This window comes from Anopheles darlingi, chromosome 2 (assembly GCF_943734745.1).
Source record: "Anopheles darlingi chromosome 2, idAnoDarlMG_H_01, whole genome shotgun sequence".
Taxonomy (NCBI): domain Eukaryota; kingdom Metazoa; phylum Arthropoda; class Insecta; order Diptera; family Culicidae; genus Anopheles; species Anopheles darlingi.
In genome coordinates this window covers 10977259-10994271 of record NC_064874.1, presented here as the reverse complement: position 1 = coordinate 10994271, position 17013 = coordinate 10977259, and the positions used below count along the sequence as shown (strand labels likewise).

Sequence of the window (17013 nt, the reverse complement as noted above, 5' to 3'; positions counted from 1 at the left end):
GGGTGAGGTACCAAAGCGGTGTTAGTGGTGAGCGGTCCGGGTTCAGAATTGCTCTCATTATCCACAAGTCCCTCCGCCGATAAAGTGCTGAATGAGCACCGGCGACAAGCCGCACTCAAGACAAATCCATTTTCGTCTACCATCGTCACCATCGCCATCGGTGTAATCCGGTTTTCCATCTTCCAAGGCCTGCTGTTCGGATTCGGACGACGTAAAAGACGCCGTCAGCCAGCAGTAGGCCGTTCCGTTCAACCATTTACGGGTGGATAATTAAATTCAATCAAACCATTTAGATGTCGTACTGCATGCGACGACTAAGACGACGACGACGACGACGACGACCAGCCTACTGCCAGCCGTCAGTCCTTACAACTACACACGTACCTAGGAGCCAGGAGCGATGCGACTCACAAAAAGATGGTAAATAAATGCAAAAAGACACAAATTAAATCTGATCTACGGCTGTCAGGATAAAAGTGGACTGTAAATTTCATCCCCATTCCTTTGGGGGATTCGAAGCGGAGTGGATTCGAAGGAAATTTAATGGAATCCCAGCAGCCAGACCGACCAAATAATGCCCAGGAGAGAGAGAGAAAGAATGTGTCTCGTGCGATTTCTATTGTCGAATGAAATTTTAAGGCCTTTATCGAGGGTTGCCCCCTCGGGGCAGGGATAAGGCTGCCCATCGAGCCCATCGTGACTGATAATTAAATTCATAAATACCACTCCACTCGCTGCCACCGTTGCGAGTTTCCTGTTCGTTTCTGGAGAAAAATGTACGCGTACCTCCTCCCAAAACCACTCCCTTTTAATACGCACAAAGTGAAGCAATTCGAATGATGGTAGCACCTTCATTTCGTTTCCAGTTTTTTTTTCTTTCTCTATCTCTCTGTTCTTGGCTTTCTAGCTTAAGTGCCAGCTATTGCTGTCCGTTCTTATCTTAAAGTTGTCATACCATGTAAACCGCTATCTCGGAATTGTCCTTTCCCCGAGGCGTCCTTCCTAACGATGGAGACGCCCGGTTGCGAAGGCATCGAAATGGAGGCGCCTGGTAGCTCATCGAATCGAACAACCAAAAAAAAAAAGAAACCCCCGGCCTTGGCCATTTCAAGCTTTAAAATTCACTGCCACCGCTGGCCAGTTTATCTAATCTCACCTTTCTCCCTCGGCCGGGTCCGCTAGCTGAATGTTAATTACCGCGATTTGTTTTGCAACCTCCTGTCCCTAGAACTCTTGCGTGGCCCATTCCCATGGGTTCAAGGCAACGGTCTAACGCGGAGGTCAAGAATGGAGAGCAAGAAGCGGAAAAAGGCAAAAAAATGCGACTAGCTCGTTCTCTCTCTCTCTCTGGGGCCATCGTTGGCGCAATTGGTTCGATTCCTAGTACCCCGGCGGCCGGCCCCGTTACGGCGTTGCTCATCCTAATTACACCTTCGGGTGAAATTAAAATCGCTCGATCTCGGCGATCCGCGATGCGAGCACAAACATTAGCTTGCGCCGTTGCGCTGTCTGCATTCCGTTTTAACGTTTTTTTTTGTTCCCTTACCCCGATGCCTGTTTTTGCTTAATTTAGTGTGAAAAGTTGTACGCCATTCCGAAGGCCGAAGGCTAAAGATTGCGATAAGAAATGGTAGACCAGCAGCGGCAGCCGTCGATTAGGTGAAGATGATGCCGGGAAAACTTTGCTCCCTTCCCCCAAAAGGCATATTGTGTTCGGTTTTTTTTTTTGTAATGTCCACCCCTTAAAAATTGGTCTCACGATAAGGGTGTCTGCTAATGAATCATATGTAAGCAACGCTGGCACTAATTCACTCCCGAGATTCTAAGCGGCCTCCGGGGTGACATTACCACCAGCAAGAGGTCAAACGGGCAAAGAAAGAAAATTGTAATTAATTTTCAGCAAAAGCACTCTCCACTGCATCAACATCAGCTTTTTCGCCTATGCAACGTCGCTGCTTCACTAACAGACAGGCCACGGATTCGATATCACCAACAACCGGTCATCGGTTGCATCGAGCTTCCGTTCCGACATTCCAACCGACCGATCTTTGCTCAAACAATAATTATAAATTATTATGAGCTCCACGTGGCTGCTGGCTACTCCAGTGGCATGAGCCACGATACAGCTCGAGCTCCGGTTGTAGCCACGGCACGGTTCTACGCTCCGTATCCGGGGAGCCATTGGGTAGCGCGCATTAAGAGGGTAAAATTGAAATTAAAATAATTATACGAATCATAAGACCTGGCCGAACCGTTGCAACAGCAGCAGCGTTCAGCCTTTTCAGAAGCTCAATCGAATCGAGCCCGAGCACCGTTCGAGCCCGGCACGGCACTGCCAGCTCTCATTTAAGCAAAACGGTCCCCCAGTGGTCGTTTGGAGCGAAATTGGTAAAACCACTTGCCACTGTTAGCACAGGAGCTGCGCGCGCCCAGGATTCTCCGGCACGAATTCGGAATCGGAGGGTCCATTCGTTGTTCGAAGCCTACAACAGCACCGCACGGCACTCCAGGGCCTCGGCATCACGTCTCTAATTATAATTGCAACAATCAAGGCGCTAGGCACTTTTGAAGACAAGGCGCATGGGCTTTTTGAACTCGAAAGGTACTTGAAACTTCAATCGAAAACTTTAGCCCCAAGGAGGAAGGGGAGAGCATGTGTGTTTGTTGAATGTTCGATTGAGTAGCGGCCATTAGACGGATTACATCGGCCATTGTCTCGTGTTTCGAGTGGCTTTTAAGCTGATTGGCAACGCAACCAGCCGCTTGCAGTCAAGGAACAACAACAAGCACAACAAGCGAACGGGAAAACATCGGGAATCGAGAAAAACCGCGGCAATTGTAATGCTCGTCTGATTAACGTAACCGAAGCTCCGGTGCTGCTGCTGCTGCTACTCCTACAGGCAACTTCAGCAACTTTATCCTTTGCTGCTAATGGCATAGCGCGGAATCACAAAACCGCTCGGCGAACTGCAAGCGAACCAGCGAATCATTTCCTGCCTCGCGTTTCGCAGCGACGTCTGATTAATTAACCCAACTGCCATCGCCACTTCCGTCACCACCATAGCCACCACCGAGCGTCTCTCTCTCTCTCTCTCTCTCTTGCTCTCTAGTGAAGCTTTCCCCGGAATGCGAGGCAAAGTTTTTCATTAAACCCCCTGGCAGTGGAGTGTCTTTTCGCGTTTTGCATTTACCACGGAATGGCTTCCGAGATTGGTCGATGGTTTTGATGATGAGCCACGACAACAAATGCATACCATCGTAGGGGTGGAGCAGTGCAGAACGCTAATGAAAACGATGCCATTCGCTGTTCGCAATGATGGTGGCAACGGAAAATGCAATGGGAAAAAAAACAAACCAAAGCAAGCAGCTACCAAACACTAACAACCAAGTCTTCAGCTCACGAGACACGCAAACGCGAATCAATTTAAAACTACAACCTCAGTGTCTCCTTCCTGAAAACCCTCCCAATTCCCTTTACCCGGAAGCATCATCCGGTGCTGCAGTGGAGGACTGGATGCACCGAACCACGGAATGCACGGACCAGCATCCGTTCCTCGCGGTGCAAACACAAACAAAACCCACATCGCGAAGGCACATCTCGTTGGTTTACAAAAGACAGAGAGAGAGAGAGAGTACAAGAGAGAGAAAGAGAGAGAAAAGAATGCAAATGAAAATAAATGGTGGCATCTGCGTCCCGCGCCACGAAATGCGCGAGGCACGGAGATTATCCTGTGGCCCCCCTTGCATTGCTCCAGCATTCCCGTGCGGTCATAGCAGGCCGACCACCGACTCCACCGCGGAGAAAGCGTGCGCTTTGTGAGCGTGCATCGTAGCAACCAAACGGCGACTGCTGCGATGCCATCGCCATCGTAGTAGTGTTCGTGGATTGCATATTCCAGGCTCGTGGGAAATTGAATCTCGCAACCGCACCACCACCACCACTATCGGTGCACCGTTACCGCAATACCGATTGGCCGCTAACGAAGGCGCAGTGACTGACCGCGGGTCACGCGAAGTGCTTCGCGATGCACAAGTTTAATCGAACAACTCGACGAAAGAAAAACAGTGTGAGCGAGAGAGGGACAGAGAGAGAAAGTAAATAGCACCAACAGCAACACCAACACAAACCCCCTTATCTACATCTAAAGTTCTCAAAGATTAAGCGCTTTGATGAGCCAGCACACACACACACATACACACATACAGAGACACACCAACATAAAGGGAGCGACGCGTCGAAGCCAGACAAACTCCGCCCGGAATCCCGGTAACTACCTTCAACTACTACTACTACATTACATTGCATTGCAATTTGTGCAGTGCTCTGGGCAGCGTCCGGTCGATCGATCGTTTCATCGGCACTGCCTTCATCCCAAAACAAAAAAGTGAGCAAAAAGTTTTCGTTTAATTAATTCTGCAATAAATAAGTTTTCACTCTGACCATCACCAGCAGCAGCAGCAGCAGCAGCAGCAGAAGGGCATCGCTAGCTAATAAAAGCCGTAATTAATTACACAAAAGCGGAACTGACCACCGCTGGCTGGGTGTGGAGAGTGGTGGACGATAGAAGCAACCTCTGCCCCCGGCTCAATACCAAGTTGTCTCGGATGTATTCACTCCTTGCTCTCTCTCTCTCTCTGCCTCTGGTGACGTGCCGAAACGGAGACCCATCGGATCGAGCATCTTATGACCTAAACAAGGGATAGGGAGCGGCTGGCCCAAACCTTGTCAACGTTAAGTCCGGTGTTGACATTCACCTTGATCCCCTTCTTCGGAACCCCAATCCCCCCACTACGGACGGTCGGTCGGTTTCGGGGTTGGCCAAATCTTGAGGTTAACTTATGAAATCTTATTTCATGAACTTTCTTATCCACACATACACACACGCGCGCGCACACACGGTGTATGTTGGTATCCCCTTTGATGTGGTCTTTGGTTGGCCTTTATGTGGGTATTCGTGTGACCGACCGGCGTGCCAACCAACGAGAAATGAAAACTCCGGACTCCTCCGGTCACTCGTTATGTCGATCTTTATCCATCCACGATCCGAATCCGGGAGAAGAGGGCTGCTGCTGGCTAACTATTTAGCTTCGGCTTCAAAGTTGCGGCCAAACTTCTGTTCAGTGCCGCTCCTGCCACCCGTTCGGCAGGACACAAGATCCAGAGATTCTCCAGAATGAATCGGGAAGGAATCCTTTTTTGGGAAGGAAGCGAAAAAGGATTACCAACCGAGGTATTGCTTTACAAGGGGATCAGTACTACCAAAACTTTTACACCAACAAGACGGCGACGACGACTACGACGACCACCAATCGGATATCAGTGTTATCACAGTGCTGGCACTTTCATAATATCATTATCTTCTGCCACCAACGAGAGCGGTTGAAGCTGATCAAACAACTCGCTCCAGAAGTTACTGCTTCCAGACGGAAGTTCCAGTGCAGGACAACGCTTGTCGGAACGCCACACTCTTCCCTGGGCTCCGGACCGCTATTTGTTTCTAATAAAGTAACAAGCTGACAGCTTCCTTCCAAAAACCAGAGTCCGAGTCCGAGTCCGAGTCCGTGTAGAACGGAACGGCAAGGACGGAACCCCGTCGCCTGGACGCTGTGTGCTTCTGTTTGCCATCATAACCAGATTAAAAGAAAACACCTTTCCCAAACCCGGGCTCTGACACGGGACCTTCACCTGGCCTCGCACATTCCACAAACCGCTAGCGGGGGAGAAATCTGAGACCAGAGGTTTGGACCATGTTTTGGGCCCAGTTCAGCTGGCCTTTACGGCAGCGTTTGTATAGCAATTACCTGGCGTACTCGCGCACACCGCTTGGAGCGGGTGAAAGGTGAAAATTATTAACAAGAAAAGAAAACACACTGGAATACTCGACACACGACGACGACGACGACCACTGGTCACTGGTCGCTACTGTTGGGACCGAGGAAGGGCCTCGTCATAAATCAGCTAAGCTGAGAATCGGCCCCTGAGCTACCGGAATGCATGCGCCGGACGACGTTGGACGAAATTTTCTCGGGCACGGGACAGACCGACCGACGATCCACTCGCCCTCCCTCCAAAAAGGGACACCAAAGGGCCACCTGCCCTTCGCCTACCGCCAACCGCGTACCGGGACCGCGCGCCCCCGTAGGAATAACATAAATATTTTCCATAGATAGGCAAAGTTTCTTCGCAAATATTTGTACATTATCAAAGATTTTCACCACTCCCTTCCCCTCTCTCTCTCTACAGACGACTCCTTATGTAGGACGAAAGCATCCACGCACCGGACACAACCGGACTGGACCGGACCGAACGTTGCGGGCGTACGCGAATTCGGCGCAAAGCCCCAAATGACAGCCTACAGACCCAAGGCCCACTCACAAGACCTTCATGCCACGCCACTTCGTGACTCTCCAAGAATTCTTCTCCTACCCCTCCTGCCAAGAGCTCCATCATACGGTGGTAGAGACGCACATTAGCATCATAAGGCGGACGATTTTATTAGAATGGCCCCCGGTACCCGGGACATGGACCCTGGGATACCAGCACCACCACCACTAGCACCACCAGAGGATCTTTCAAAACATTAAATAGCCCTCAACGGACGCTGAAAGTTGCGGACCCGGGAGAAGACGGGAAGTCAGAGGTATGGTAAGGGCAATAAAGGGAAGCCCACATATGTGTTGGGGTGTGTGTGTGTGTGTGTGTGTGTGTGTGCGTACGTGTTGCCGAAACCGAGGACGCTACCGCCCTGCCATACTGGGGTAATAATTTTGGTAAAACTTAATCAAACTCACACCGAAGCGAAGGAGGAAGCAGGAGCAGGAAGAGCCCAAGAGGCAGAGAGGGTTCTACGGACAGAAGAAGACACACTGTCGACGACGAGCTCGGGAGTCAAACAACACGCCACAGAAGCGAACAGTGAAGACGATGACGATGGCCAGCAAGGCCAGACCTCCTGCCGTGAAGGTGTTTCGCTCGCTGGATGATGTTTGTGCTGCGAATACCCCCGGGGAGGACGGGAACGGGCACAGGGACGGGGAATTGACATACACTCGGCAGGTGGTGAAGGAGGGGGGGTGGTGATGTGCACACATCGTAAACGAAAGTAAACTTTTACACTTGCAACGGATGGGGAGGGGGATCGCCTTTTTCTTTCTTCCGTCAACTCATCTCACCAATACTGTACTGGTCCGGTCGGTCGACGACGTTACTGACACAGAGAATACGATGCATCCATCCTGTGACGCATGTTCTGAGGGGGGGGGGGGGCCTCCTTCCAGCACGTGCTTTTGGCGGACAAACAAATTTTCGATTATCAACCAGGGCACCCCGGAGGGTGCTTCCGAATACTCGTCAAACGAAAGTGAGAAGCAATACCCTTCTTGCCTCTGGGCCTTTGCATTTTGTTCTTTCGTTTTTTTTTTTCGTTTTCTTTCCAAACCAGCAACACACCACACCCCAGGGACCCCGACGTAAGATGAAGAAGGATCGAACCGACCGCAGAAAAAAGGACTGAAATTTACCGTCGCTTCCAGCAGCTAGACAGCTCCAAAGCTGGCTGGCAATCCCTTGTTGGAGCTTAGACCGGGAGGGTTGGGCACGATCTCTGATTAATAATGCTGAAGCTTGTAGTCACCGTGTACGACGATGAAGCTATAGAGACCGCTGGTGTCGCTGCTGTATTGGAAAGTTGATCGATAAACGATGATTAAAGAAAGTTTTGCTTGACTCGATCGTGTGTATTCCAATCGAGTATCACCGATTCCGAAGTATCCGGCACCGGGAGGGTTTAACATGTAAACTTTCCTCCTAATGACCTGTGGCGTAATGAATTCGGAGATTGACACTAATGTAGACAGTAACCGCAGGAGGCAGTCGGTTACTTGGATGAAAGTTTGACCCTAATTTGTTTTTTCTCCCCTCCGAATTGGATTCAAATATGCCGAGGTACACGTGCAGATGCTGTAATGAATACGTGACAGTAGGTTTGTGCTGGTGGCTTCGATCAAAGCAGACCATTCGCTGAGGCGACTGCGATGAATTCGGATTAAAACTTCGGATCAGGAATGGACCGTTCTTCAAATGTCAAATTGCGCAACATAACCTCACATAACCTCAGCTCACCACTTCGAATGAACAAAACATGGTTTTTGTGGTTTCGCTGCAACTTTCATTCAACCGTAAAACTTTGTTAATTAAAATCCTCCGAAAACCATCGCTTGTTGATGGCTGTGCAATTGTTGTATTGTGCTTCGCTTCACCACAATTGGATCGAGTTGGACGATTCGAGTTACTTTCTATTGCCGGGAACAGTTATTGCATGAAATGTTCCATGCTTGCATTGCTATTGCTTGAAATGGATTTAGATTCAGAAGTACAAAATACTAAAATTGTTGTTAAAACGCCAAAACACACACACACTTTTCGTTAAACTCCAGAACGTTCTGACTTCTTGTGAAACCTTTCAGCATTTCACTCCAGTAACGTTGTTGATGGTTCAATCCGGACCACCACCCCGGAGGAGGGTGTATTGTACACACAATTCATCATCGTTTCGGGAAAAGCGAAAATAATTGTAAAACTTTTCCCTAAATGGCACCACGATGCCAGCAGTCTAATGGTGACCCCATCGGAAATGGTTTTCACGCTGGATGAAATTGTTATTTTACCGTCAGTTTTCCACGTCAAGAGCTCGCGCCTCGCGACGGACTTCAACACTTGAGCACAATCCCGAGCCTGGGACAAGCGCCCGGAAGACGAAGACCACCGAAGTGCTCTTTAATACTCTTTAATTATAATCAAAAAGTAACACCTAACGCAACGGGCGTAAGAATAGCATTTACTGTCCTCGTTCACCATCATGGAGAAGTGCCTGTTCCACACCTTGGCCTATTCCCAGGCCACTTCCCCAGACTCCCGGCGCACTTGCTTCGCGAAGTAGCCTGGATACTGGATTGTTTTTGTTCTTCTTATAAGCTTTTAAGTCGCTTTTCTCTCTCTCTCTCTCTCAAGGAGCAACTCCCGACCATCCAAGATCAATAATCAACTCCGTGGACACTCCTGGCAGGCCAGCTGTGCAACTTTATCATTGTGCACGGCACAATCCCGGCTACTCATCTCATCTCCATTACCCGAAAGTCTTGGCACTCCCGACGCGACGCGACGCGACCTCATCTGACTTGTCCCCGAAAAGGGAAAAGTTTACAGGAAAACACATTGCCAACCCGCCGCCAATTTCGATGACAACTACTCGGTTCAACACCACCAAACAATGACTAATTATCATATCTGGACCGTCGTCGCCCAGTGAGGACAGTGGTCCACCGGTTCCCCATTCACCCAGCATCCATTAGCTCACTGGAGCGTTCCAAGAAACCCACCCGGGAATGGAGTAGGGGGAAGGTGCTAAGTTATGTTTCCTGGGCTTGGTGAGTTGAAATGAGCTTCTCCCGTTCTCGGTCTGTTTTTAGAACGTTCCGGAGTAACTGGCCGGGTACAACGACTACTACCGGAGGCGAGCAGTGCCCTCGACTCGATCCGATCCCGCAGCTCTATTTATGTTAATAAGACAAACTTCAATAAATTTCAATAACTTTCACAATTATGAAATGTATCCTGTGGCTATACTCCGCCCTCCGCTGGTGCCGGTTTCGGTGAAACTCATCTAAATCCCACTTGGGAGTCGGCGGGACATCATTCCAGGGAGCACAACCATCGACTGTGGCGAAGCACGCAGGTGTGTGTGTGTGTGTGTGTGTGTGTGTGTGCGCGCGATCCAGTGTGGTTTCCCGCATGTCCAGAGAGATCTCTCCAACGCACACACACACACACGCACGCACCTTCCAGGAATACCACCGAAGCAATTCCGGTCTATTCCGGGGGTGCCCGCGAATGCCTTCCCCCCCATGCCTTAGGCCAATTTTCGGGAGAGGGAGGGGAAGAGCAAGGTACGGATCACCCCGGAAACCAATCTCACCGCAGCGCGTCCACACCAGCCAGCTAGCCAGCTAGCCAGCGCGGTAACCGCCGGTCGGAGATTGGCTTGGCGACCGTGGCCGTTACCGTTGCTACTGGTGCTGTTGTTGGTGCCGGTGCTACTGCTGCTTCTCGCCAGCCAACCAGCCAACCAACCAGCCGGCGTCGTTAAGCCGATTTGGTGGTTTGCGGTTCCTGCGTGCGGTATCAATTTAAATTAAGACACGACATTTAAATTATCCACGCACACCACCACCACCACGTGGCACCTTTTCCCCTGTACAGCTCCAGTGACCGGCCTTTGGTAACCGCAAGGCCACGCGGGGTGACTGGACTGGTTCCGAACGAGGACAAGGGAGCAAATCCTGCCGGTTCCGGCTTTGGTTCTCCAAATTTGCAAAGTTGCTGGAATGGATTAGGACCCGGAGAGTGAGCCCCAGCGTGTCGTGGCGTTGCCTTGGCCGGGTAAATTGATTCGGGCATTGTGGTCACGACGTTCGGTAAGATCTGGTTTCTTGGCGTACGACGAGCTGCTTAATCGGTGACAGAAGACGAGTTAGGCGAACAACGGAAATTCATCCCTATCCCCGGGGCCGGACAAGGGATGCATCACCATTCATAGGCAGAGGAAAGGACTCACAGCAGATATTCATATCGTTCCGGTTGGTAAAAGGGGTTCTAAAGTTATAGAAAGCATCTACCACGGGGCAACAACTTGGCGACGTTAATTTATAATCTATATGGAACGAGCATTTCAAAAATGAATTCCAAAGAATTCATTGCTTGAAAGAGTCACCACGACACACTTGGAAAACGAAAATTAGAATCCCCGAAGTGTATATTCCTTTCTACAGAACAATAAAGTTCAGAGCATCTTAATGCCTTACATAATTTTTGCAGTTAAATCTCCGCCAACAAAATCAACGAAAGTCAGCTCCATTAAATGCTGCTGCTCTTCAGTTCCAGAAAGTAGCAGCAATACAATCTCCCCCAAAAGTGCGCTTTCTGATGATCTTTTCAATTACATTAAGCAATAATTAGTTAAAGTCTGTTCTCGTGAAAGTATATTTTAACTACACTTCACTCCACCGACAAAGAGACCCCGGTTGTAGCCAGAAAGACCGCTACGCCGGATAGAGCAGCGATTGCTCCCACAAGAAGCCAACCACAAATCCGCCCCATTCCCCTGTCACCCACACTCCACCGTGGAATGGTGGAACGAACAAAACAGCTCGCACAATAAGGGCAATGACGAGATGTTCGTATTAAAAGGTCTCGAGATCTTCAAAAATGCAGAAAACGAGCGAAAGAGAAAGCGCGGAAGCCATGGCGCTGTAGTGGCTAAAGGTTGGTTTTTTATGATTTTTATTTACATTCTACCCAATACCACCGTTGGGTTCTGCGAGCTGAATCAAGGATCAAGCTGCAATTGCTGCCCGACGACGTCAAAAGCCCTTGATTACTCTCTGCTCGGTTTCGTCGCTTCTCTTCCATTCTGTTTCACGTCCGGTTAGTATGCAAAACACCACAACCACCATCATCTCATCGATGGTACTCCTACTGGTGCTGCTGCTCTTTATTTTGGTCCCGGCGTTTTTAAAGAACCGCCACAATCAAATGCACCAGCCCATCGCTGGCAACTTATATTCCTTTGCCTCAAGTACCAGCTCGCAGCTCGGCGCAACAACCGAAGGCACACACACACAGACACACAGACACACAAAATACAAACCTCGGTTGAAGACGCGCATCATTCGCCAGCATCCTTGAAACCGTGAACCATAAGGAGCGGCCCGTTTCGATGGATAATGAAACTGAGTACTCGCGAGATCGCGTCCGGACCACTCCGGGGCCAGGCTACTAAAGGCCAACTATAAAGAACCAACCAAACCGCCACCACCACCACCACCCGAAATACGGCCCGAAGATGAGGGGAAAAACCACAAATCGCGGCATGGGGATTCGTTTTGTTATCGCATTTTGTTCCGCTTGCGTTCTTCCTTCACTGGCGTACGATGGCGGCGGCGGCGGCGAGCAATGAATACGAAACTCAGCCCTAGCGAAGTCGGTTCAAGAGCATCATCTTGGGAATTACTCACTTGCGCTCTTTCTCTCTCTCTCGCCCACCCCCAATACAGCCTCTAGACTAGCAAGGCAGCACTCGTGCAAGTGAATACAATCTAGCCAAACATCCGGTGGACCCAAAACCGAGGGGAAGTGGAAGCCAGAAGCCAGCATTGGCCGTCGTTGGCCGTCCGGGATTGCTGGGAAGTTAATCTTGCCACCCTCTAACGCGTGTCCAATATAAATTTGGGCACCTCAAGAGCACCCGACCACAGCACAGCACACGGGGGTTTGCCGTCTTAGCGTAGTCGAACGAAAAGAAAGCATAGAACGACCTTCCGAAGGACCCCCGGAGAAAGCATCGACACCAGAGGGCCCGTGCTCGAGCGACGATCAAAGCCCTCCTCCCGCAACGTCGTCATGAAGCACGTGGCGTCCATGGCCGACCGCGGAGCCTCGAAGGACGGGCTCTGTTTAATAAGCAAAGAAAAGATTAAGACAGTCGAGAGATAATCGCATTTGGTCCGGAGAATTATTGCCTCTCGGGCAACCGGGGAACCTTGTTTATGTTGCCGTGTCGTAGCTGGAACGAAAGCGACCAAAAGGATGGTTGACTGACTGGCTGGCTGGCTGGCTGAGACTGACTCCGGTTTTCCGGCTTGAGCGATCCATTCCCATTGTCAAGTGTAAATACTCGGTATGCGCGCGTACGCTTCGGTCCAGTTTTGAGCTGTTCTGCACCTTGCAAGCGAGAGAGAAACATTGAAAAAACCGATCCCTTTTGTTGACATTTCTCTGCAAAACCTGTTGTTGGCTCTATATAACCCCAAACGGAGTCCTAGCTTCCTTGCTTCAAAATGCTTCAGCGATATCGTTGCTGCTGCTGCTGCAGTTGCTTCTATCGGCATTATTAAATCTTAAGATTATCCTTACGAGTTAAACGCTACTCCACACAACGCATCGAGCACCGTACCAGCTGTACCAAGTGCGCGCATCATCTGCCCGCAGGTAATTGAGATGACTTCAAACCCCATCCCGACGGTTCTGCTTTGGAGGAGTCGCTTTGTTCCAGGTTCCGGGAGTTTGGTGAGAAGTTTGTGCTGTCGGCGACGTTGCCTTTCACGAATGACACGCCACGTCAGACCTGACGCCATGGCGCACACACACACAGGCGCACACACGCGCGCGGCCCACGCAGGATCAAAGCGAAAAGCCAAAAGTCCTTTGATGAGTTCTTGGTGCGCTGCAACCTACCCTAGGTGCCCGACATCAAGCGCGCCTTCGTGACAGCTGCTGCGGTTACACATGACGTGGCGCTTTCCTCCCCGCCCTCCCTTCCCTTTCCCTGAGCATTAACCTCAAATACTTTCTTGATGTTTTCGCGTACGCGTATGGGAATGCCAGGGATAGGCGACGTGTGAACCGTTTTCCCGTTTTCCCGGATCATCCGGATACCTGATGGTGGCCTTGCCGTTTAGGCAAATGGTGGCCTTGCCGTTTAGGCGTTGCTGGTTCACTGGTTCACTGGTTGGTTGGTTGGTTGGTAAGCAGTCAATTTGCGTCGGTACTCCCCGTCCTTCGACTTCGTTCCTCCCTTTCCCTGTTATTCTGGTTATATTATTTTCCAAAATTGGATTTAACCTGACTCCATCCTCCGGGCGGGAGGTTTGTCTCTGATTTTGAGCTGATGACGAAATGAAGAGCCACGACAAATACTTGTGCCAGTATTTGCCGCCTTCTTCGCGAACAAGAACCATGGGAACCAACCGACTGTTCCTCCTGGTTGTTCCGCATTGAATTACTTCCTTCGCCACAAGCCACCCATTTCCTAGCCACAACAAAGCTACGTCGTCGTCATCGCCGTCGTCGTCGTCGGCCCCCGAGTGACGTTATGCAATTCGGGTTAAAATCAATTTAGCCCCGGTACTCCGGTACTTCGGCCGAGGTGCCGATGGTTACCACAATCGAGCGAAAGGATAAACGAGATTTTGTGGTCGTGGCACGTGATGTTCCCGTCCCGTGCCCGACGCGAATCTGAGGCGCGCGGCACCGACGAGAGTCGCGTAAACATGTTTACGAAACATACGGAATCCGTTGCCACGTTTGCCTTCCACGTATCGGAAGTTATTTAAGAGCGTCTCCCGAAGAGCTAAGCGTAATTCTGAAACCATAATCACCTCTAATGAACACCAGCCTGTGGTGGCTGTGGTGCGTGAAATTAGAGCCCAGATCAATCGGAAGTTATACCTACCAATTGTTATTGACTAGCGCCTCTCTTCTCTCCTCTTTCGATGGCCGTCCAGTTTTTCGTGACCTTATTAGACCGGTAACTACCGCAGCTTAACCTCCTTCTTCTGCTTGTACTTTGGCGTGCACAGGTGACCCGCATTTCTCGCTAATTTCTCTAAACGAAGTGTAAGTATTGACCCCCGGAGGAAATGGAACTCTCAAGCTGCAACTGATCACCTGGTAACTGTTTCCGATTCCAGGACGACGGTTGCACTCAATGAAATGAGGCCAGCGTGAGTTTTAGAAACTTTCCCCAGAAGCAACCGGATCGCTTGTCGCTGGAAGTGCATCTTCATTTATCTTTCGCTCTCTCAGCCGCTGGTCACCGGCGGCCTGTAACCTTTGGCAGTAACATAATTAACGATAATAATACTTCGCTACGAGAAGAGGAGCCGGCACTGGAGCAGCACCAACAGCACCAGGCAGAAGGGAGCAGGAGGATGCACTTTACTAACCTCCATGGCCACCGAGTCGAGACAAACTTTCGAACCATTATCGGACTTTGTGGACACTTAGAGCTGTTCGTTGGAGAGTCGTTTGTTGCTGGCTTGCAGCAAAACATCCAGTGGCAGTATCTGGAAGTGCATAATTCGTACCGTAAGCAGTTCCAGCGCGAACTTTTACTACGTGCAGGAGTTGTCCTATTTTAAAATGATCGAGAAGGGCACTCTGGAAGGAGTTAAGCGTATTCTTCCTTCCACCATACGTTGGCACGGACTCTCTAAAGTTCGTGCAAAATGTCACGAGATGCTTATCGATGCTACTCCTCTTATCTCTCTTTGATGATGAGTGGAAATACTTACCAACGCCTTTGACTTCAGCCTCGAAACACATTCTCGTTGAGAGAATGCCCTCAGCATGAAACATATTCCACCAACGATTTGTCGACCAACACACTAGCATGTGACCAAATCCCTGCGGCAAGCCTGGAGCACGGTCGGGCCACAACACGTCCCATCACTTCGTGCCAAATATAGGTGCACGGTAGCGCAATAAAAATATGCCACCAGAGGATGAAAATATGCATTTTTCGTTTACTCCACCATACAATGCATTTATGTTTTCATACACACACACACAGACGAATCCCTTACCAGCGCGGTCCTGCGAGCGCATCCTTTTCATTTCGCGCCCATATTCATCCGTCGACAACGCGACTGTCGCGCGAACCAACGAGCAAGTCACGTACGAATCGAATGGCGCTCGTCCTGGGGATCGAAAGCATTGCATTTAGCAGCGCGGCTAAATGTACCTACCGCGATGGTCTCGGCGCAATGGAGAGGAATCGGCAACTAGCAGAGCAACCGAGGATCGCCGCTCATGCCCACCAGCTTGAAGGTTGGATAGGGACAATGGAACGAGGAGGAAAAAGATACAACAATAAAAAAAAACCCGAGAGGATAATGGTTCGACAACCAACGGAGCATTCCGTTTTTTTCCCCCTCTCGTCCCCTTTTTTTCGAGGCTTACACTAACGCGTCTCCATTTCGCTGCACACGTGGCCATGGTTTTGTCGGAGGTTGATGGCCCACTCCTGACCTGTTTTGGGGTCAACTTTTGGGGCACAGAAAATGTACAAAAATAGTGAAACCATTCTTGCCACCGTTTTGCCATCAATTGGACGCTCTCGTCTCTCGCCAACTGGTGGCTGAATAGTTGATACGGAAAGCCATGAAAGCTTTGAATAGTTTTGTTGTTTTTTTAGGTTTTGGACCGAAAAGCGGCCGTTGGTCTGGAAGGGTCTCTATTCATTACGTTCCACCATACGTTTCGCGACAATCACAATGCATATGGAGCAGAAAAAAGGATTACATTTAAGGGTAACCTTTTGGACGTCTGGTATCTGCCTTGCACAAGCAGCGCATGCGATGAAAGTCGACATGCAACATAAGTAATCTTGGATTAGCCGGTTGAACTACAAAAAAAAAGTAAGGATAGTAACCAAATTACTAGTTTTATACAAATCAGGGGACTTCCTGCCCTTAACGCCCTACTGACGCGCTTGATCGCAGCGAACTACATTCACCGTGGAACCCTTCAAACCATGTCGCAAAATTGTGACACATTCAAATGAGTGTCTTACCTGAACCTGGGGTAACACCTAGTCCCGGGGAATCGTCACCATTCCACTCGCCACCAACTGTTAAACTAAACTTCTTCCTCTGAAAAACGTATTCCAAAGTAAAGGCGCCTAGACGATCATGCAGATTGGCAAAGATTGCCTCGTGCGCTCTTCTTCCTTCTTAGCCTTACCAAGCCGTGAGGCGCGAAATGTTTCCGTCACTGAAAAACGCCAAATGGAAACGCCACTAACGAACTACCGGGAAAGCATATAGAGAGTGAGAGAGAGATTTGCTTCAGCTTCAGCAAATTGCAAACTCTGTCAACGTGCCCAGGGAGTTCTACGCTTCAACGCGTCTTCGCAAGGCAGCGAGCGCGAACGAAGCGCACCAAACTTCTGCTCATTTATCGGGCGTTCCCGCCATCCCGCAACTCCGCCATAATGCGATCGAAGGCGGATTACGGTGACCAAACTCGACTACTGGTAGGTCGCTCTCTTTTCCCTCTCGTGGCCTCTCCAGCCCGAAAAACGCGGGTCAATAATTGGCTCCCCGTCCTCGGTCCCGGGTGGAAAGAAAAGGCAACGAAAGTTTATCGTCACTTTAAATTATTCGCGTTGAAGTTAT

At 50.0% G+C, this 17013-nt stretch overlaps 1 protein-coding gene across 3 annotated transcripts in view; it reads right to left on the bottom strand.

The window, feature by feature from the left end:
* Window positions 1–17013, bottom strand: part of LOC125950373 (protein obstructor-E-like) — a 37497-nt gene that overhangs the window by 7743 nt on the left and 12741 nt on the right. The gene's annotated exons all lie outside the window — the stretch shown is intronic.